General features: G+C 48.3%; 1 protein-coding gene and 1 long non-coding RNA gene across 2 annotated transcripts in view; one reads left to right on the top strand and one right to left on the bottom strand.

The window, feature by feature from the left end:
* The window catches only part of ZNRF3 (zinc and ring finger 3), a 158,180-nt gene that overhangs the window by 120,471 nt on the left and 14,753 nt on the right, over positions 1–22,956 (top strand). The window lies entirely within an intron of this gene.
* LOC131811824 (uncharacterized) lies at positions 16,913–18,540 on the bottom strand. The gene is made up of 2 exons (XR_009346126.1): positions 18,039–18,540; positions 16,913–17,079 (listed from the first exon to the last, which is right to left on the bottom strand). It is a non-coding gene; the product is annotated as an uncharacterized LOC131811824 (long non-coding RNA).

Genomic DNA, 22,956 nt, shown 5'->3' with positions numbered 1-22,956 from the left:
ATTCTTAATGACTAATGATGCTGAACATCTTTTCATTGTGCTTGTTGGCTGTTTGTGTGTCTTCCTCAGAGGCCTGTTCAAGCCCTTTCTTCAGTTTTTAATCAAGCTGGGTTTGTTGTTGAGTTGTAGGGGTTCTTTCTATATTCTAGCTGTTAACCCCTTCTCTGGTATACATGATTTGCAGATATTTTCTCCTATTCTTTGTGTCCCTTTTTACTCTGTTGATAGTATCCTTTGATTAAAAGAAAAGTTTTTAATCTTGATCAAATCCATTTTTTTCTTTTTCTTTCCTTTTGTTGCCTGTGTCTTTGGCGTTTGATCTCTTTGTTTTTTTGAACACGTAGAAGGTTATACAAACATGTCTCACTACTCACCCTTGGTCCGTGATGTACTCTTGTCCTGAGAATTCCAGAAAGGGAGAGAAATCTTGCTTCTTGGGCCAGACCCTCGATATGTTAGAAGATGTGCTATTGTAGATACAGAGAATGATAGGAACTACCCAGAAGGTGCCCTAGGCTGTCCACAGGGGTCCGGCAAGCTGACTACACTATTCTGTGGTGAACCTCTTGCAAATGGGGATCTCCTGTCTGCCTCCATGGCCAGCTGCCACCAGCCCCACGGTGTGAATGGCAAGGAAGTGGGGGCTGGCGGCTGGCTGGACTCCAGGATGCAGCCTTTGCTGGCGGAGAACCAAGGCAGAGGGGGAAAACCACTCTTGTGTATGAGAGAAATAATGCTAGCTCCAAAACCTATAATTCCCAAGTTTTAAAAAAAAAAAAAAAAAGGAAAAAAGAAAAAAGATTTTTCGACCAAACTGTGCTTTTATCTTTGGATTCTGAATGGGAGATTGTTCACACAGCTAAGCTGGCTGCAGAAGCCAGGCCAGTTAAAACAATATGCAGGCAGCTCTACTCCAAGTAACCAGAAACTGTTGGCTCAAAGGAGCCCGAACCGAGGAACCAACCTGCTGGGAGAGGTTTTCCAAGTAACTCCAAGCAACGGCCTGAATGTAAATCCTCCTGCTGGGGAATGGCACTTTGGCAAATGAAGACCCTAATTAGAGATGGAAGGGTTTCTATTTTGTTTTTCTTTAATCCTTACCCTGGGGCCTTTGCAGGGCCGCCATGTCTCTGCTTGTGTGCAAAGAAATTTCCAGCTTCTCTTTGTAACAAGATCCTCTTTTGGGAAAGAAGCAACAAGCCGACAATGTGGGCCCACCACAGCCGGGGGACCCTGCCACCAGCTTAACCCAAAACAAAGAGCTTGGTCTGGGCCTGAGAGGCTGGGTCACCTGGATTGGCCGGTCGTTTGAAGTTCTTGGCCAAGTTGGATCTTATACCACCCCCACCCTGTGAGACACTTAAATCCATGCTTAGACTGCGCATGATATTTCGTAAAGTCCCAAAGGAGAACAGAAGTCAGAACAAAATGCAAAGCAATTAAGGGAGAACTGCCACTCTGAGGCGCCAAGGCCAAGGTCAGATTTGAAATGGGTGGTGTGGGTCCCTCTTACCTCTTCAGTCTTCCACATGCTTCTTTGCCTGTTTGATCTGGGTGGAGGGGCTGTGCTCTTTTTCAAATTGATCACCAGTTAATGCCCCGGATATGCACGGATATCATGTAGAGAAGCTGCACATACCGGTTCTGTTTAGTTTAGGTCTGTGGTGGCGATATCGTTGACCCACCCAGGTCCCCTCAAGGGCTTAGAACTGATGGTCTCGCTCTTTTTTTAATGTCTCTTTGGTCCTAGAAAGGCAAATGAGCAGTGTTCTCTGGGTCCAGAATATCAGGCTGTCCGTAAACTATAGAACTGGTTTTAGACAATTCTGGATAAAAAATAAGTACAACTGAAGGGCCTTTCCAGCCTCTCAGGATAGTCGATCCTGGAGACAGTCATCGTCCTCCACGTTGCTAAGTGTGGGAAGGGCCCGTGAGAATTTCATGCACCCGCAAATCGAACGCATTCCCAGAGGGCTGTTAACTTGGTTGTTCAGTTCGCTGCTGCTTACAGGATGCTTGTGCCCAAGTGACTTCAGTATTGATGAGGGGAAGTTACACATGTTTGAGTCACATGTAGGAAAGGTGCTTCTCCTGAGCTTCTGCTCCATGCCGAGCCCCAGGCTGGGCTCGTCCACAAAGAGTCTTCTTTCTTCTTTACTCTTCCCAAGTCTGTGAGTTGCTCGATACTCCACGTGAGATAAACGCACTGAGTCTCCGGAGGGGAAGAGACTTGGTTGTAGCCACCACACACAGAGCTCCATCCAGGCCCTAAGCTAACTTCAGACCAGCTTGCTCTGGGCCACCTCAGTTCTTTACACATCAGTTCCATCCTTTGAACTTTGAAGTTGAGCCTCCAGATGGTGGTTGTGCCGCTTCTGCATAGGTTAAAGGACAGACCGACAGATTCCTGACCAATAGTCTTTACCCACCCCTGCCCATTCCCCTCCACCACCGCCCCCCATTGGTGGGGAGCCCAGCAGTGCCAGGGAGCCCAGTGCTGCCAGAGAGCCACCCATTCCTGGTTGGCACGTGCTGGACGGATATGTCCACTGCATTTAATTCCCAGAAGTCCCCAGCTTGCTCACACTGTCTAAAGTTAGGTTTCAGGGAATCCCAAGATGTTTCTTTTTCAACTCTATGCTTGTGGTTAGGCCACGGCAGCTCTTTGGAGATAAATGGCCCGATCCATTTGCTGCCTGGCAAAACCAGGGCCGTGAAGTACTGTGACCTCAGTGCTAGTCACTGTCCCTGTTCCAGCTTTTCCTTCTTGGTTTAATTTTCAGTGGTGTTTGTAGAAACTACAGAAAATCATTGGGAAACAGGTAGACTGAGAAATAAAAAGAAAACTGAGGTTTTAAATGCCACCTTGATCCTTCTAAAAAGGACAAAAGAGGGACGCCTGGGTGGCTCAGTTGGTTAAGCGACTGCCTTCAACTCAGGTCATGATCCTGGAGTCCCAGGATTGAGTCCCACATCAGGCTCCCTGCTCCCTCCCCCTTCTCAAGATCTCTCACTCTCTCATTCTCTCTCTCTCTTTCAAATAAATAAAATCTTAAAAAAAAAAAAAAAAGGACAAAAGAAAATCTTATTTTGTGTCCATGATTTATTCTGTTGCTCTTTGGGAAGCATGGTGCTTAAATGGCAGAATGAGATAACAACTCTACCCTTGTCATTATGGAAAATCTTCACTACGTTATACAGATAGCTAATTTAAAGCTGTATCAAACTAAAAGATGGGGTCGGGGGGAAAGCTGATCATTTCCATGTCACTTTTTTTTTTTTTTTTTTTTTTTTTTTTTTTTTTTTTTTTTTTTTTTAAAGATTTTATTTATTTGTGAGAGAGAGAGAGTGAGAGCGAGCACAGGCAGACAGAGTGGAAGGCAGAGTCAGAGGGAGAAGCAGGCTCCCCGCGGAGCAAGGAGCCCGATGTGGGACTCGATCCCAGGACGCTGGGATCATGACCTGAGCCGAAGGCAGCTGCTTAACCAACTGAGCCACCCAGGCGTCCCTCCATGTCACCTTTTAATTGTACATGTGGCTCAGTGGGTTAAGCCTCTGCCTTCAGCTCAGGTTATGATCTCAGGGTCCTGGGATTGAGCCCTGTGTCAGGCTCTCTGCTTAGCAGGGAGCCTGTTTCCTCCTCTCTCTCTGCCTGCCTCTCTGCCTACTTATGATCTCTCTCTCTGTCAAATAAATAAATAAAATCTTAAAAAAAGAAAAATCTACTAAACTTGTAATGATGATGGGTTTGAAAAGGGACTCAGATGTCAAGAACTGAAATCTGTTGCAGATTATTAGATTGCTTATGTAGACCATAAGCATGATGATATAGAGTAAACCTAATAATATTAGATGTATGACAATACTTTTTTACTACATTAGCATGAGGACCAGGGGGTTGGTGGAGAGGCATTGGGCCTGGGGGCACACACCATTCTCTTCCATAAGCAACCATGGGCATCGTGGAATACTGGTGGTAGTCTTCACCAGGACAGCCTAGCATTGTTAATAATGTTAAGAATCTCTCCGTGCTCTGAAAAAGACAGTGCAAAAGTCTAAATTTTTTGTTCCTTAAATATTGCTGCCCTGTATTTCTCATTTCCGTGTTACTGTAAAGTCATATAGACACCCCAGGTGCTGCTGTGACAACAGTGAGGATCCTGGCCCAGATCTTCCCTAGGAAGAGCTGAGAAATGTCACTCTGATTATCAGATGTTTTCCTTGCTTTTGGATTCTGCTCCGTTCTTTTTAATATCCTTCATTTTCGTTTTTTTGAACAAGGCAATTAGTAGTAGTAGCATCTTTGTTGCTACTCCGTTATCTGAAGTCATTTGCTACTGTTCGGCATGCCTTCAGCCGCTTCCCTCCGTAGCAGTAGCCCCTGGGCTGCTTGAACTGTAAGGCCAGCTGGGGTGATTGCTGATGGGTATGGAATGCCCAGAACAGCCCAGGATGGGGATGGGAGCGTGCAGGCCATCTTACTGCACCCTTCTCACTTGACAAGAAATAAAGATGCCCCAGGGTCCCACTTATGCTGAAAACAAACTTGAGTCTAAGCAGCCCCCTTCTGTAGCTCAGTGTAGAAGAACAGACTGCATCTCTGGAATTCGCTAGTATGTTCATTAGTACTACCTGTATCCTAGGCTGTGTGCTAGATGCTGCTGATACAGTAGTGACACTAGTAGATAGGTCTACGGCCTTGTGGGGCTCACGGTCAGTCGTGCGGATGCAGAGGCAACCAGCAAGTACACACACACACACACACCACCCCACTCCCCAGGCTAGCTGCAGACTGTGATGTGCATCTTTAGACCAGTAAACACAAGTGAGAGGCTGATTGGGGAGTCTCTCTTTTTCTCTGCATGGGCTGTCCAGAATCTAGGTTCCTAGAAGAAAAAAAGAGAGACATCCCCACACCCCTCACCACGTAGGAACTGGCCTGCCTCCGCACATCTACCAACTTTATCGCCTGGTCTTCAGCTCATCTGCTTCATGGGTGTGCTCTCTCCTTTCCTGTTACACCTGTCATTTTCCAACCATCAGACAGCACTTTGCTACCATATAAGTCTTATCTGTTAAGTGATGAAGTGGGGGCATTCGAGTCTTACACAAAGTTAAGTGCTTATTTTAGGTATCTTATTAACTTGACTGTTTTGTGACAAATGCTTTTAAACCCTCTGAAAGGTATATAAGGTGCTGTGTGATGTAAAAAGGTGTATATGCAAAACTTTTATTCTAGTAATTGCCTAAAACTTACCATTTGGTGATTTTTTTTAATGCTCAGTTATAGCCTAAGAAATCCGGAGGGAGGGAGGGAGGGAAAGAAGGAAGGAAGGAAGGGAGGAAAGTGTAATCACAATTGGATTGGATTGCTTTCAGTTGATAGCCTTCCTTCCAGATGCCTTCCCTCTTCCAGTGACTTGAAGAAGGGAAGGAAGGAAGGAGCGGGTAAAACTGATTAAAACTAAAACTGGCTTGGCTGATAAGCGTTGTATCTTATACTCGGAACTAAATAATGTTGCAAGAGGTCAACTGATCATTACTAAATGATGTTTCTGTGCTGGTAAAGGTCATTGTCACGGTTCATGCAGAGCTTCCCAGTGCATTGACCTCATGTTTGCGTGAGAACTGAGCGACTAGACCAGGGAAGTGTCCTCCTAGCCTATGACAGGTACGTTTGGGTCCGTGCGGTGGTCTTTGACCGCCTAAGGAAAATGAACACGCGGAGGGAGACAGGTTGCAATGTGTTAAAGAACTTTCTCTTTAGAAAAAAGTGAATGAGAAAACAAGGGTTAGCTTGGGCAAGAGGTGGGAGCTCTAGCAAATAAAAGGTTATACCAGAACCCACTTCCTTTGTTTGTTCTGCTAAGTAAAGTCTCGGTAACACTGAATAATTACAGTAGGAAAAGCCTGAATAAGGCCATCCTTTCACTTGTTCGGTGAAGGTTAATTTAAGGGACTTAAATTTAAGAGTTAATTTAATGAGACTTGAGATAGAGCTTGAATTTAGGGATTTTTGCAAATTACCTGTTAGAGGCCATAGAAACAGAAGTGCATTTGTTCCTTAAAATGAGAGTGACCTCTTAGTATTTAAGAGTGATTACTGATTAACCAGGGAGTTTCAAATGAGATGTTTACATATTCTGATTTAAAGAACTTGCCCCAGCTGAGTGAGTGCTGGCTTTGGTTCGGGTGAGCTATGAGTAGAGTGGGGCTGTTGTATCAGACAGAGCATTGTGACTTCAGCTGGAGCAACAACTTCCCATGTGAATCTCTCCAGAGCATCCTAGGAGTTGTGCTCAGTGGGGGGCAGTAAAGTCACCTCTGCCACATGTTTTCCTCTAAGAGACTTGCGAGGGGAAAAAAAGCTAACACCTAGAAAGAAAGGTTGTCTGACCTATGTATTCTTAAAAAAACCCAGACAGTGGTACTTCCCCCCACAAATGATCTTTGTAGCCGAGCTGATGAGTGGCAGAGACAGACTTAGGCCACCTCTGGAGCCCACTCCTTTATTTCCATTCCTGAAGGTGGGGTGATTTCCATGCAGAGATCTGAGGACTTGCTGAAGGCCAAAGATGTGAGCCATTGGCCCCTCAGGGTACACCTACTCAGGGTTGTCTAAGTATGAATCAGTTGCCAACACTTGAGTTGGCAGATTCACATGTCCACCTTCTCTTGGAAAATTATCTGGCAATATGGTACTCCGCCCCTCTGGTAAAGGTAGCCTGGGTGGTGGAAGCTTCCATCAAACAGGTGCCTACTGTCTCATCTGCCACAGACCCCCCTCCCCAACCCTGCTGTTTTCCTCACACTATGGCAGTACACCAGTCTCATACCTGGCTACTGTGGGCAGAGTTTGTGATCTCTGTTGTATGATCTTAAACTGCTGGGAGAATACCATCGAGGTTATCTGTACAAGGTTGAGTGAATCAATCAAGTGTGAACACAGATCAGTGTTTTCTGACAGTCAGTAAATATGAAGAATGATCCAAGATGGGTTGGATTAGTGGACTTTTATGCCTCTAATTTGTGTCAGCCATTGTAAGACCCATGTAGGGTAGCCCTATTATTTGTCATTCAAGCTAGGACATGTTTGAGAATGGAAGGGGGTTGCCATTATTATTCATTATAGTGGAAAAACAAGTATAGGGTGGGGCTGCTCTGGCCATGCTAGGGGCAGGACAAATGGCCATCCTAGGCCTATGGGACATGAAAACAGTCTGCTTTCATTCCATTAACCAGGGCAAGTGAAGTAAAGGTTCATAAGAGGGGCTCACATGGAGGCTACAGTGGTATAGAGACCGTTCTGGGGAAATTGGGCAAGGCTTTGTGGAAGGAGGCTTTTAGGTGGGTCCTTGAGTATGAGAATGACTTTGATAGGTAAAGAAGGCTCCAGGAGAGCAATTAAGGTAAAAGGCATAACCTAAAGAAAGTTATTTGTGTGTCTTAATTGTTCAGAGGTGGGCAGCTCTGTGGCTGCAGCAGACAGTGTTTGGAGGCCAACAGTGGGAGAGGGGTAGGCCAGGTAGACCTCGTCCAAATGATGTTGAGTCTCAGACATCAACTATAAGGAGCTGGGACTTGACTCGGAAAAGGGCAAGAAGATAACTCTTGGCATAATGTATGAGATGGACTGGAGAAAAGAGTGGAGAGAAGGAGGCGAAAGGAGAGAGCCTGCTTGAGAGTGATCCACTGGGGACGGATGTGGAACTGAGCAACCTGGGTGCGGAGAGAGGAGGAGGGGCTGGGCTGCCACCAAGACCACGCCATTAATCCGAGGCAAGAGGTGTGGGTTTGAGAGAAACTTGGTGACTGGTTTTGGCTGTGCTGAGTTGGAGCCCTGGAATTCAAGAAAAGGGTCAGGACTGGAGGTGAAGTTTGGGAAGCCATTAAGTGGGAGTGTCAGTTCAAACCAAGAGTCTGAATGGGCTTGTTAGGAAGAGAAAAGGGACCGGCACATGACTTCAAGGAAAACTTGGAACAAGGGATGAGGAGAGGGGGAAGTCCGTAAAAGAGAGTGAGGAGGAATTGAGGAGAGAGGTGTCTACATAAACAGGATATTAGCGTCTGGAAATTTCCAGAGGCAAGCGGAGACCTTGTAAGAGTCAGCAAAGGAAACCTGAATTTAGAGAAGAGAAGCAGGCTCATGAGCAGGGTCGTGGAACAGCGCAGAGGACATCCCAGGTGAGGGGCGTCACCTCGTGCTGTTTTCATTTAGCACAGGTGTATTGTTTGCGTTTTGCCACCTAACAAACTGCCCTGAAACTTAGTTCTTAAATCGTTGTCATTTGTTCTTGATTCTGCGGGTCAGCTGAGCACTTCTGGGCAGAGCAGCATGGTTGGTCTCTGGTCTGATGGTGGTTCCTTGGGGCCTCAGTTGGAACAGCTGTGCCCTCTTGACATGTAGTCTCTCTGCACCCAGGAGGCTAGCCCGGGCTTCTTCACATGGTAGTCTCAGAGTTTCCAGCAGCAAAAGAGGGCCAGCCCCGTGCAAAGCACTTACCAAGCCTCTGCGTGGAGTGTTTGCTAATGAACCCATGGCAAGAGCAGATCACATCACCAAACCCTGATTCAAGGGCCATTGAAATAAGCTCTCGAATAGGAAAAGTATTGTGGCCATTTTTTTTTTTTTTTCAGTCTACCGGGACAGGGGTGAGTTTCTTGTAATGCTTGGTGGGAGGAGCTCTTTGATACTTGGGGTCAATGGTGTAACTCTCCATCCATCGAGCCCAGAAGGATTGAAGATCACAGTGGAGCACTTTAAGTTCTGATGACCTATCTGATTGTAGAGAAGGTTGTTTCAGTTCTGCCCCAAATGAGAGCCCAAGTACAGGGGATGACAATGACACTCATATTCATGACAATTCATATTCATTCAAGCTAAAGCATTTACTAAAGACATCGATATGCCCAGTTCAAAACTCAGATGTGAGTTCCCAATCTCAGAGCAGCTTTGTCTGACTTGGAACAGTCAACACCTCTTGGTGCCATCATTCATCTAGGTCTGGATCAATGAATAGTAATCACAGCTGCCATTAATTGGTGCCTGCCTTGTGCCCAAACTATGCCAAGCACCAACCTAACAAAGCCCTGTCACTGTCTCAGTTCTACAGATGAGGAGATGGAGGACCAGAAATGAAGAGGTTTGCCTAAGGGCCTCAATTTAGTAAGGGAACCAGGAATTAAAACAAAACAAAACAAAACAAAACCCCCCCAAAAAACAAAAAACCATCAGGCCACTGACTCTCCTGACTGCAGTAGTAGTAGCAAGTGCAGAGACAGCCACATGCACGTGCATATGCATACACACACAGACACATACACACCGGCCCCTCCATAGTCCCCATCATCTTTGTGTTGAGGACATAATCTTTCATGCCTACCGACCTGGGATCTGCCTGCTTCCCAGAGTCCACACGGGCACTGTGCTACTGGCCTCCGTTCGCCATTCACCCAGATTCACTGAGAGTGCATTTGTTTTAGGATATCAAAGACCGTTTTAGAGCATCAGAAGGAGATATTATCTGGCTCAATCTGGATAACTTTTTAAGATTTTATTTGAGAGAGCACACAAGCAAGGAAAGGGGTGGAGAGAGAAGGAGAAGCAGACACCCTGCTGAGCAGGGAGCCAGACACAGGGCTCAAAACCAGGACCCTGACATCATGACCTGAGCCAAAGACAGATGCTTAACTGACTGAGCCACCCAAGCACCCCCTGGATAATTTTTTTAGACTGGCTTTAGAATTTACCTGTCTTAACTAAAAGTACCAGCATAACATGATAAAGCGTTCTTTGTGTCAAAATTTCCTTTTAAGAAATTAGAGAAATAACAGGAAAAGAATATTTGTGGATTCTTCACCCCACCCACCCCCATTTAAGTTCTATCTTGAGTATAGTAGACACAGAATAAGCAGGACATATTTGAAGTGTACAGTGTGGTAAGACTTCACACACACCCACACCCCTCATGAAACCATGACCATAATCCGTGAACCTCATATCATTCCAGAAAGCTCCTTCATGGCCCTTCAAGGCCCCTTCCATCCCTCCCCTCTCTTCCTTACCAATCCCCAGATGACCGTTATTTGCTTTCGCCTACTATAGATTAGTTTGAATTTTATATGAATGAAATTACACAGACATGTACTCTTTAACCTCACTTCTTTCACTCAGCATAATCGCCTTGAGATTTATCTGTGTTGGTTGGGTATGTGGTTTATTCCTTTGTATCATTTTTAAAATTTTAAATAAGAAAAGGGAATGCTGCTTTTTTCTTTTTTCTTTTTTAACTCTGAACTTGGGCCAGGACTATTGAAGTTACCTACCAAATTGTACATTAACCATCCAATGCTAGTGATGAGTTAATCTGTAACTTCATCTGTTAGCTGTTACTGTGACACCGCCACCCCCACCCTAATGTCCTCTTGACTGTCAGGCCCTGATCCTGGCTACACTTTCTCTCCAAGCCGGAACCCCAAGTGGGGTTGGGGGCTCAGGAAGCCCGATATTTCTGTCTTACTTGGGCCCTGCCTATCATCAGACCATAAGGTAGCCTGTCTCCATGCCATCAGGAGAATGGGGGGCTGTGGATGTGATGGCTGGGTCCCACCTGATAGTGGGGGGTTGGGCTCTTTGTGCAACTCTGTGGTTCAGAAGTTTGAGTTATGCAAATGTCCTAATCCCGGCATATGCAGTAATGCTGGGGGCCTTCTGTTATTAGGCAAAAGACTCACTTTATTTATTATTTTTTAAGATTTTATTTATTTATTTGACACAGAGAGAGCACAAGATGGGGAGTAGCAGGCAGAAGGAGAGGGAGAAGCAGGCTCCCCACAGAGCAGGGGGAGCCTGATGTGGAACTGGATCCCCGGACCCCAGAATCATGACCTGAGCCTAAGGCTGTTGCTTAACCTACTGAGCCACCCAGGTGGCCAAAAGACTCACTTTAATAGTGAACTCAGTACATGTGCAAGTATCTCAATTTACACTTCAAGACTCCACCTCCTTTCTGAACTAACGTACACCTGTCTGCTAGCAGTCCATTACGGTCCGCCTCCTTCCTTTCACGGGTCAGTTGTTCAACAATTCTCTCCTTAAGCGCCAGGCGTCAGATCTCCCAGTCCAGGAATGTTCTAGTAACAACTGCTTAAAATAATATGCAAAATATTTATGTTCTTAGTAATGGGTGCTAGTTAATAGATCTTTCCGTTATTTTTGGAAAACTAACATTGGATTCCCCTCAGTTTTGATTTTTGCCCCCAAAGAAAAACTTGGACATGACAAAACCTAAAGGACTCAAAAAGTACGAGCCAGGGTTGCCAGGATGCAGGTTGCAGGATGCAGAACTGAACGCCCTCGCTGCCAGCATGCTCTGACCTCGGGAAGTCACTGTATCCTTTGCAAGTCTAGGATGTGGGACTAGGTGCTCTTTAATCCCATTCCAGGACTGAGAGGCACTTAATCGATTCAGCTGGACCGTAGTCAAGGTCACTGTTGCCTAATAGGCCCCCTCTGTCCCTCTACAGGAGGACCGCAGGCACTCTTTGGGTGGGCCTCATCGGCCTCTGGGGCCAAGAAACAGGCTCCGTCTGTCTCTGGATTTGGTTCGCTGGCCCTTTCAGATGTCCCAGGCACCTGGAGGGTACGCACTTGGACTTGGTAAGCCTCAGAACGGTGCCAGCCAGTCCCCCCCCGTGCCTGCCATAGCTGGGTGCCTGTCAAGCCAACACTGGCATATTCTGCAACTCTCTGCTTGTTTGGGGGTGTGGTGGGGGGGGCGGTTTACCCAGCACTTGCTGTTCCAGCAATCTCCACTTACCCACAAACCAGACTGCCAGACTCCTGGATCATAAAACAAAGCCTAAGCACCTGGATCGTGACCCAGCTCTTTTCCTGTTCTTCTTTTGAGACTTCCCCAACAGGAAAGGCTCTGGGTAATTGATAGAGATTATCCCTGATTCCCTTAATGTAACCTTTTTACTCTTTCCTTTTCCTGGGATTAAGCTGTTCCTTTGCAAGAAGTCCTTTTCTTAATGACACAGTCACAGACCTGTTACTGACCAAAGGAAGTGATCCAGCCCAGCCCCACCTTCTGTGACTCCTGATCCCTTCGGTCTCTTTCATCCTAAGGACTTTTAAAGTCATTAACTGGGTTTTCCAATTTTCTGCCCTGTTAAAGGTTATCAGACTTATACTTTAAAATTAATCTACCTTCTTGAAACAATAATCGCCCATACATTTGTAGTTGGATGTGAGTGTCCATATGGAGTAAATGTGCTGGGATGTGCTGACCGAGCTCGGAGGCAGCGCGCCCGCAGGGCGTGATGAGTGCGGTCTGACATAAAGGGGAGACCCGAGGATTCTGTCAGCAGGCACCTTTTTCCCTCCTCCTCCCTCTGTTTTCCTTTATTCAAGGAGTATTTCTTGCCGTGCGTGCAGGTCCCCCGCTCCTTGAGAGGACTAGATCTTTTAGGATCGGTCTTTCAGCCCACGATTGTACTGTCGTGGTAGGTGTGCAGCAAATACATGTTACGTTCATAAACCCTAGGAAAGACACTCACCTGAGGTGTTTTTTCTGGAAGTATGTAGCCACCCGAATGAACCTTATTTGCAAGGGTCAGAGAAGATGAAATTTTTGGTCGGTGATCCAAAAATATCAGTAAACCATAGGGGCTGTGTGTGGATGCTGTGTTGTGTCCCAGAAACTAACCTGTGGCCTTGCTGACTGCCACTGAGAGAAAGACTAGTTAATGAATGTAGTCAGTGTTTGTATAGTGTTTATACAATGGCCTTTGTAATGCATGGTCTCCGTGGAATCAGGCATCGCCTTTTGTGAACCTCTTCCCTTCCTGGCGCTCAGTGTGTCTGCTGGCTCAGCCAGCCCCTCCTGTGCCCAGCTCCCAGCTGGCCTTGCCTTCTCCCTCCTTTGGGCAGCTCAGTCTCCATGAAGCCCTTCCTGGCGGCAGCAATCCGCAACATACACACCCCCACCCAAGCTCGTCTATCCCAGACTTGATTCGAGCACCCTTCAAGGCAGCCCCACACAGCTGAGCTCCTGATTCATTTGTTTCCCTTGCTAGAAATGGTCTAGCTCCGTTTCTCTAAGTCAATTGAGTGCCAATCTGCGTGGCAAGGATGCATCCCCCAACACACGCGCACACACACACACACACACACACACACACACAGAGGGACGGATAGGACTGCAAACCACGAACAGGAGGGGCTTAGCTGCAGCCCCTGGTGGGGATGCCTGCATCTTTTCCCTTCACCTCTTGTCCTTTCTTGGCCTGGCGCTTAGTCACCCTTCCTCCTTCCCCTTCCATCGTCACCACCATCGTGATGACTGCTGAGCGCCAGGACTAGAAAACATTTGGGAGAAATGAGAGTTTTAATGTGGCTTTCAGCTTGTTGGCCTATAGAAATGGGATTATAGGACTTGTTCTTTTATTTAGACGTTAAAACAAGGCCTTTCTGGGTTTAACTTGTGTTTTACAGCCTAACCCATGACCTCAGCTGCTACATCTGGTGTCCCTTCACCACTACACCCGCAGGCCCCATCACTAGAATTGTTCCTGATGGCAGAAGCTGTCAGGACTCCTTGGCAGAGAAGGGGACATTACTTGGCACTTGGCATCGAAGTTCTGTGACTCGGTTAACTCTGTTCAGAGTGTGTTTCCGGGCTTACTTCAAGAAAGCGTGTGTTCTGTCAAGAAAAATGGGACTTTAAGTTGAAAATGGCATCCTTGGGAATCACGTCTTTCAGAACTTCTATCATCCTATTATCGCAGAAGACATTTCTGGAACTTGTGTTTTGTTGCCTTGTCCTGCCGGTGGGTAGAGGCCCCTGTCTGAGGCCCCAGGACCCATGTAGAGTAGTCCCCAAAGCCCTGGACCCAGGGAGCTAGGAGGATGACCTCTATGGTGAACCCCAAAAGCTTGCCCCCCACAGCCCCCTCCCCAACATCTGTGTCCCACAGCATTTGCTGCCTCTGGGTTCCAGGTGCCAGTGTAGGGGCCAGCGATCAAGGATGCTTGCCATAGTCACAGCCCCTGAGACCTTTGACTGTGAAGGACCCAGGCTTCTGCTCTGAGGGAGAGCAGTGTCATTCTCATAGCCAGAAATCACAGGAAGCTCAACTGCGTGTTGCCTTTAAGTGCATTCTTCTTAGTGAGGACTTTGCTTAAATCTGAGTTAAAATAGCCAAAGTGGGTTTCTAGAAACCAAATAGTATAACCGAGAAAAGGAATCTGGCAGTTCTGGGAGGGGAGGAACAGGAAATCATGAGTTGGAGTTAAGAAGCCCACTCCCTCTCCCTGCTCCCCTCTCTCCTCTGACCTCTAGGGTCTGGGTCTCTGTGATCAACGCAGAGAGCTTTCAAACCTCTAGTGGCCAGGTCCACCTCCAGCCCAGTGCCCCTCCCTCTCTAGGCAGGGGTCTGCCCCTGTAATTTTTAAAAGCTCCCCAGGACGTTCCAGGCCAGGCTGACAGCTACTGACTGCCTTCTGCTGTTTTGTGCCGTGGCATCATTTCTGGCCCTGAACTCTGATGTTCGTGTGTGTGTGATATATAGCAGAGTCACATCAGCTTCCAGAACCCTTCAGAAGGCAGGGTCACCATGACTCTTGCGTGCCTGCTGCTCTGTGTGGGAACTGGGCCTGTGGGAAGCTCGGGCAGGGCACCCAGGAAACAGAAGAATCCTGTTTGTAAGCAGTCAAGGGAAGGGCCAGGTGCCCAAAGGAGACACACACACAGCAGATGTGTCCTGTCCAAGGAGGGAGATGAGGCCTGAGCAACTACCACGTGCCAGGCATGTTCTCATCTAGACTCTCAACATCTTGCAACAACTGTAAGAATATGTCCTACTAGGGGTGCCTGGGTGGCTCAGTGGGTTAAAGCCTCTGCCTTTGGCTCTGGTCATGATCCCAGGGTCCTGGGATCGAGCCCTGAATCGGGCTCTCTGCTCAGCGGGGAATCTGCCTCTCTGCCTGCTTGTGATCTCTGTCTGTCAAATAAATAAATAAAATCTTAAAAAAAGAAAAAAGATTACCATGTTAAAAAGAAAGAAGAAGAAGAATATGTCCTACTAGTATTGTCCCCATTGAACAGATGGAAGCATGGAAAGGCTCTTAAGTCTGCTCACAGTCACAGAGCTGGTAAGGTGAGCCAGGATTTCAGCCCGGGTTGCATGAAGTGACAGTGCCTCCCCTGCCCCCGAGCAGTGCTAAAAATAACTGGTTGGCAGGTCCCCTTCAGGCTGTGTTCTTCCTCAAGGCCCCCTTGGCTGGGGGTGTCATCAGACTGCACCCAGATAAGAATAGTGTGGGGGGGGGGGACGCCTGGGTGGCTCAGTCGGTTAAGCAGCTGCCTTCGGCTCAGGTCATGATCCCAGCGTCCTGGGATCGAGTCCCACGTCGGGCTCCTTGCTCCTCTGACTCTGCCTTCCACTCTGTCTGCCTATGCTCGCTCTCGCTTGCTCGCTGACAAATAAATAAAATCTTAAAAAAAAAAAAAAAGAATAGTGTGTGGGGGGCACCTGGGTGGCTCAGTGGGTTAAAGCCTCTGCTTTCGGCTCAGGTCATGATCCCAGGGTCCTGGGATCAAGCCCCGCATGGGGCTCTCTGCTGGGCAGGGAGCCTGCTTCCTCCTCTCTCTCTGCCTGCCTCTCTGCATACTTGTGATCTCTGTCTGTCAAATGAATAAATAAAATCTTTAAAAAAAAGAAGAAGAATAGTGGGGGGGGGCTGCTTGGGACTCTGCCCTTCTCTAGAGAAAGGGAGAAATTTGGTTCTCTTGCTATTGTAAATGATTCTGCTGTAAATTTAAGAGAAAATGAAACTATCATTCTGAAATGCTAATACAAAGTCACTGATTCAAGGACATGATACAACAGGGCCCACGGTGGGGGGGGGGGGGGGCATTTGAAACCACCTTGGTAGATCCTTAGGAAGTGTACGCAGGGAAAGTTGTATTGTTGGTGAACTTGGCATTGGCTAGAATGGCAGTAGACAGAACTCCCTTGAATGAACTTGAGCCTCTGACAAAAACAAATGTGAGCTTTCAAACAAGAAACCCCGTACGAGGGTAGGGTTGTGCACCCTGCTACCCCTCTTTCTGTTGACTGTAGGAGCCACATGACATTTTGTAAAGGGAGTTTCAAAAATGAGGGAGTCCACGTGGGTTGGGATAAGAGCTATCTGGAATTCCTTGTGGGACTGGGAAGTGCAACACATAAGCTGGTAATGCAGTCCTGGGAGTTTCAGCATTCCTGCTGATACGGGCGTACCACATCTCTCTCACACTTGATGAAGGAAACCCCTAGCATAACCAGAGTATTTCTGTAGCCTGGGATTACCAAGAGAGGATGAGGTCACATGTCAGCTCTTGACTTTGTGACTTTGGGAGGTAACCTCTGAGCCTCCAGCTATAAAATGGGAGCCAATAGTCCCTTGGTTGTGCAGTTGCTGGGCAGACTCAGCGGGCCACTTGAAAGCACCTACTGCCCTTGCCTGGTGCATAATAGGAACTTTGCTTCCTTTGCCACATTGGAGTATGATGCTTTGGGCCTGTGCTGTCCTGAGACCAGGCAAGAAAGGCCCTGCTTCTGAAGCTGCTGGGCCCTGGGTGAGGAGTCCAAGGGGAAGCCCCCTTTTGAGCCATTCTCGGGATCCTGAATTCCCCCTGCATGAGCCAATGCTGGCTTCCAGACCTCTTCTCCAAGACCATACTCCTGGGGGCAGACTGCCCTGGGAGCACACCCCTCTTCCCAAGGAGGGGAGATGGACCTTGGCCATAAGGCTGGGGCGTTTACTCACAATGTGTACAAGCCCCCTCAAAAGGCAGGGTGGGTCAAGAGTCAGCGTTCTCCACAATGACACATTCAGATGAGGAACTCTCAGGAGTTAGAGAAATCGCAGTTGAACGTGACCCTTCAGGTCTTTATGGAGGCATACATAAAGATAGAAGGGTAGCATATAATTTATATCATGGTTCATAGGCTCTTGTCCCAAGTCCCACAAATGTTAGGAGCAAGCCTGCCTCAGACATGCAAGAAACTTTCATCCAGATTCTCTTCCTCCTAATATAAATAAGAAAACCATATAATCAGAATAATCGCAGTTTTTCATTTTACCACCTAACACAGGAATTCTCAGACACTTTTCCTTTGCCCCATCATAAGCATCGCCCCTGAGCCATTGAGAAAGCTTCTGGACCTTCGCCAGTCCACCCAAACCAGGAGAGGGGCCCCAGAATGTGCATTTGATGGTCATCCCAGAGGCTTCTTGCAGCTTGGGCTCCGTGGTTCTCAGCCCTACCTGGATTTTAAGACTAACTGGGAAACTTTTAGAAAAATATTGCTGCCAGAGTTCCATTCCACAGAGATGAAGTCATCATCTCTAGGGGCGGGGCTGAGGCATATGGGTATTTTTTCAGTCTCCCCTGATGCCTCCTCAGTGGGCCATGGGTGGGAACCGAGTCTCAGTGGCTGGACAGCTACAGTGGCCAGGAGCTCAGCCCTCATCCTGAGAGCCTGTCCTCCACCTCATGGCGGAAGGGAGACTGTAGGGTCTTCAGACTTGGTAGGCACTGTTGTTTCTGGTGCAGCCCAAGAACGCCACCCAATTAACAATTTGTTTTGATTATAAAACAAGTGTTAACCTGTCCTGTGCAGAGAAGGGGGAGGTCCCTTTTAAAATTTCTGGTTGCTGACTTTGGCCCTGAAATGGGACTTCTGGAAACTCAACCCAAGATAGCAGCTTACAAGTTCTTCCAAAAGTTTCTGTGCCAGCCAGAGACATCTCATGAAATGACCCAACGGTGGACGTTTTTCCATAACATCCCTTCACCCAGTGTGGCCAGGGGAAGGAGGGTGTGGACAGGCTTCCCGGGTTTTTGGTGCTCCTTGTCAGGTGTTAAAACAAATAAGATCATTGTGTTTCTTGGAACTGGCCTAAATGTCTATGTTTAAGATTAAGATCTGGGGAAATGCATTTCCGTTTGAACCCAGCATTTTCTGATTGTGAAAAGGGTACCAACCTGTGCAATGGCGCCGTGACACGGCCACGGACTCCAGCCTCTTCTGTCGGTTCCTTTAATTAGGAGAAATTAAGTGGGGCTGCTACATATTTTGAGAATAAATAACACTATTTAAACTTAGGCAGCCTTAACCACTAACTTAACCGCTGATTTCTCGCTGCTACATGCCTCCTAAATAGATCAGCATACTCTTAACTAGGACTTAAAATGCATCATCTTCCTTCTGGAGCTCAGAACCTGCAGCAGACGGGAGGCTTTGGAGGCTTAATGACTTTAATTATGGCAAGAAATACCTTCTCCCGGTGGGGAGGGGCGCGGCCGGGCCGGGTAGGGTCAGCGAAGGCCGGATGGGAGCCCGCCCCCCTAAGGCCGGCCCCCACTGGGTGGGGAGGGGACTGGAGTGGGGCGTGGGGAAGCGGAGAGGGAGGGACCCTGAGGGAAGGCGTGGACAAGCAGGGCTGGAGGGGGGTGGTTGTAGCTCGAGGGTGGAAGGGGAGGAGGGACCCTGGGGGGAGGCCGCGGGGGCCTCGGAGTTGTGAGCTGTGTTTGTGGTTTCGGCACTTTGATCTCTTGCCAGCGAAACCTGGAAGGTCAGGCCGGGCTGCAGCCAAGCCCTGGAGCGAGGAGCCGGGTGGAGCGGGCGGAGCGGGCCGAGCTGCGCCACCCACCCGCACCCCCACCCCCCTCCTCTCCCACTACCCGAGAGTGAGCCTGCGTGGCTGCCCAGGCGCCCCCGCCCCCGCGCGTTGGGCCGTTTTGTGTGCGGATCTCCTTCAGGCAGCGGATCAGGAGCTCCGAATCATGAAAGTAAATTAGCTAAATGCTCCACAAGTTTGGTTTGGTACAATCATTTATGTTGCGTATGCCCTAAAGAAAGCATTTTTTAAGCTAGGTGCACCCCTTCCTCTCTGCCCTTTCCCAGAGCAGCAGGCTATTGGTCTGGTGGTTTTGCGGGTGTTGGGGTCGTTTCTTTCGACACTTCTGACACCCGCCCCCTTCTTGGCACCAGCATTTTCTCACCGGTTACCCATGTGCTCTGGTGTGTGACCTCATTTCCTATGGAATGAAAGGTTTCTGTAGGAAAACAGGGCGCTGGTGAGATCGGCCTTGCCAGCCCCCTTGCCTGGCAAGAGTCTTCCCTGTCGGAGCAGTGACTCATGCTTCAGGGAACAACAGCTGACCAGAGTGATCAAGAGCCCGGTGCCTGGGTGGTCAGTACTCAGTGAAGAACAGGGGGAGGAGGAAAGGAAAAAGTGAGGAGAGAGGGTTTAAAAGCCACTCTCCGGCCTCCAGCGGGCGGGGCCTAAAGGGACCCAGTGGGTGGTGTCTGTTTGGACTACCCCAGGCCTGGCCAGGAGAGACTGGTGCATGTCTGGCTGGCTGGGGGGTCTCTGGGTCTGGCTTGTTGGTCTCCATCCACACTCACAGCCCCTGTCCCTCCCCGACCACAGAGTAGGCCCTGCGGCAGTGGTGACAGACTCGGGGCTTGTACCTGGCCCCCTTTATTCCTGGCAATGATATTCCCCAGGCTCAAGCTTGAGGCAGATGTGCCTCTCAAGCCTTTGTTTTGGTCTCATTGCCCCAACCAAGGCTAAGGCTACCAACTGAGTTTGGGAATTCGGACTCTGCCACCAGTTCCCCAGGAAGGCCAAGCTTCCGGTCTTCATACCAGCTGGGGAAGGCCCACTGGTGTCCGCTCACTTTCCCAGGACAGGTCCCTGTGGGTTGCCGGCCCACTTTCTCCACAGGTTTTCAAGGTCTTCCATGGGCCCCACCAGTCTCTGAGAATGAGGTCCCTGAGTATAATGGGAGGAAACTGTAAAAATCGGCATCTGGTGCCATCTATTCTGTGGATTTGCCCAGGGGTAGTCATTTGGTGAGAGTTTGCCTTTGGTCAGAGTTCTAAAAGGAGCTCACATTCCTCCAGAGTGGAAGGAAGGAACACTGCAGGTGCATGGTCTTGTTTTCTAAGAGCTTTGGTATCAGAGATGTGCTCACACGGAGGCCTGGGTCCTCATGAAGATCCCCAGTGGGGCAGAGCCACTAGGAGTGCCTGGGGTCGGGGTTGCCCAGAGACAGCATGGCGGCAGTAGAACTAACCACCGAGAGGAGGGCCCATCAGCAAAGCCGCCCCTGCAGATGGGCCTGCGGTTAATAACCCAAATCCCGAAAGCCTCAGATCAGCAGAATTGAGTTCCAAGAAGATCTGGTGGAGAACAGACCTTTCCCAATGTAAGAGTCAAAGGGAACAGGAGATCTGGTGGCCAGGAACAAGCTATAGTCTATGCTTAGAGTAACAGAGGCCCAAGTGTTTGATGCTAACCCCGAGGGCAAAAGCTGATCTTTTTGGGTTAATGAACAAACATTTCTTGGCCATTTACCCTGTGCCAGGCCCTTGGCTGGATTCTGGGAACTGGGCAGGAAAGAAGTCTGACACCTGGGCCACCCTCTAGTGAGGAGGCACCTTGAGTAAACAATGACACTGTGATGTCATAAGAGGGGCAGAGTCAGGCCCTGGCGGTTGGGAGGGTAGGGGATCAGTGTGGAGGCCGCTAACACCTTAGTCAGCCAGAGTTAGAAGAGGTAAAGGCTAACAGGTGTGGGGGAGGTAGTGTGTGCCTCAGCAGCAAGGCTGCAGGCCGTCAGGGAACTAGTAGAAGGTCAGCCCCGTTAGACTGAGGTTGGAGGGTTGGAGTGTAGAGTTTGCCATAAGCAGCGGGGAGGCACAGTTATTCGAGGACAGTAGTGCAGGTCAGAGCTGTGATTCAGAAAGGTCCCTCTGCTGCAGAGTAGAGACCCTACTGGGGGGCAACTGGGATGGGCTAGGAAATGCCCAAGGGAAAATGTTACTGTTACTCACGTTGGGTGTCCTGGACAGAGGGGGCAGCAGTGGGGAAGAAAAAACAGTGGCTGGATTTGGAAGATGGAATCAGCAAATCTTGATGAGTAAATCAGCAAATCAGTTGAGTGTAGGGCTGAAGGCAAAAGTTTAGCTCCGCCCCTGTGAGCCTTGGTTTTAGGAGGGTAAAGACTGGATGAAGGGTAGGCCCATGGCAAGACCCCATGCATCCATATCAGCCTGAGCAAGAAAGGACCCACAGATGCCCAGGACAGTAGGCTCTACTTTGGGCATGGCCACAGAAGGAACTTGGGGACCCAAGTTGAAGCAGAATGCTGATACCAAGTCATAGGAACCAAGGGCTGGTCCCATTTTGGATTCTCAGCAATAATGGTGTCTGCCACTTTGGGTCTCACTGCTCTATAAGTGTATCAGAGGAGAGCTACAAGTGACCACTCTTCTTGGGCAAAAAGAGATCTCCACACCCTCATCCTGCTCCTTTCAAAGCAAGATCTCTTTGGCCAGGACTGCAGCAAGTGTGTCATGATAGGCACTTCTAGAAGGTCCCAGATTGTATCTTTCTTGGGATGTCTGGCACAGCTGGACTTCTTGAATAGTTGTCAAGTTGAACTACATAATGGAATGTTTTCATACCAAAAAGCGCCTCATTTAGGTTGCAGTGCGTGCAGTCTCTACTTGGTTTCCAGCTCAAAATGTAGATCTCTCTCATATCCCTCAGCCTTCTCCCTATACCTTAGAGCAGGGCCATGAACAAGGGGTTGGCATACCACACACCATGGAGCATTGGGTTCCAAAATGTCTTCCAGAGAAGGGAGGGTATTGACAGGAGTTGCTGCAGAAAGTTTCTGTATCTCCCAAAATGGGGGATCCCAGGTAGATAAGAGCCTCTAGCATTCTACCAGTGTGCTCTGTAGATGTCAAGGGTGACTCTAGAATGTGCAGCATTTCTCAAAGGACACAAACCAAGACCGTCTCATTCTGTGACACGTACTTGGGGGAAAACTGCAGTAGAGACAAAATAACTGAGCCCATATTCATCATTTCTTACCCATTTCCCCTTGGAATAACCATTCCTTGTGACTCCCCTGCCCTCTTCAGAGAGGGCCATGCCTGCATTGCTTGCAGAATGTATGCTCTGCGAGCTGCTGCTTCCTGCTGTAGGTATCCCCAGGGCCTAGCACACACCGGAACTGGTTAAATTACTACTGTTAACAAATAAATAAATAAATGGCACTGCGAATAGAAATTAAACTCTGTTCCCACCTACTGTGTTCATTTTGTTGAGCATGGACCATGCCCAGGGCAATCTGCTTTGTTAGGCTCTATGGGGCACACAGCCTGGTCAGTAAGATGTACCTCCTGGTTCCTTTAGACTCTGAAGGCGGGTTAGCCCAGCACTGCGCCGGCCATTTACATATAAGATGTCTCTGCCCTCTGACTAGGCAGGACCCACTTGTAGCTGTTTCACAATAGATGCTGCCAGGATGTGAGTATGAGAATAGAAATATGGCACTGTTTATGAAAGAGAAAATGTAGAAATCTGCTAAATGCCTGTCAGGGGGACAGTCTTAAGCTCAGGTACAACCATATAATGGAATAATATGTGTAGCTGATAAGAAGAATGACTTTTGGGGCGCCTGGGTGGCTCAGTGGGTTAAGGCCTCTGCCTTCGGCTCGGGTCATGATCCCGGCGTCCTGGGATCGAGCCCCGCATCGGGTTCTCTGCTCAGCAGGGAGCCTGCTTCCTCCTCTCTCTCTGCCTGCCTCTCTGCTTACTTGTGGTCTCTGTCTGTCAAGTAAATAAATAAAATCTTAAAAAAAAAAAAAAAAAAAAGAATGACTTTTTTTTAAATATAAATGCATATAGTACTGTTCAGTAAATGGTTGCATTAAGGTGGGGGAGGTATAGAATAGTGTATACACACAATTTATTTGTGTTTTTTTGTAAGTGTATTTTGATATATGAGTATATAAGTGCATTTTATTCCTGCTAATATATGGGTTTTTAAAAAACAACATGGAGAGATATAAACCACACTGTTGATGTTATAAAGTCTG

The sequence above is a fragment of the Mustela lutreola genome, chromosome 11, assembly GCF_030435805.1.
Source record: "Mustela lutreola isolate mMusLut2 chromosome 11, mMusLut2.pri, whole genome shotgun sequence".
NCBI lineage: Eukaryota > Metazoa > Chordata > Mammalia > Carnivora > Mustelidae > Mustela > Mustela lutreola.
Note: the sequence above shows the minus strand (reverse complement) of the source record. Positions and strands in the feature narration are given on the sequence as shown.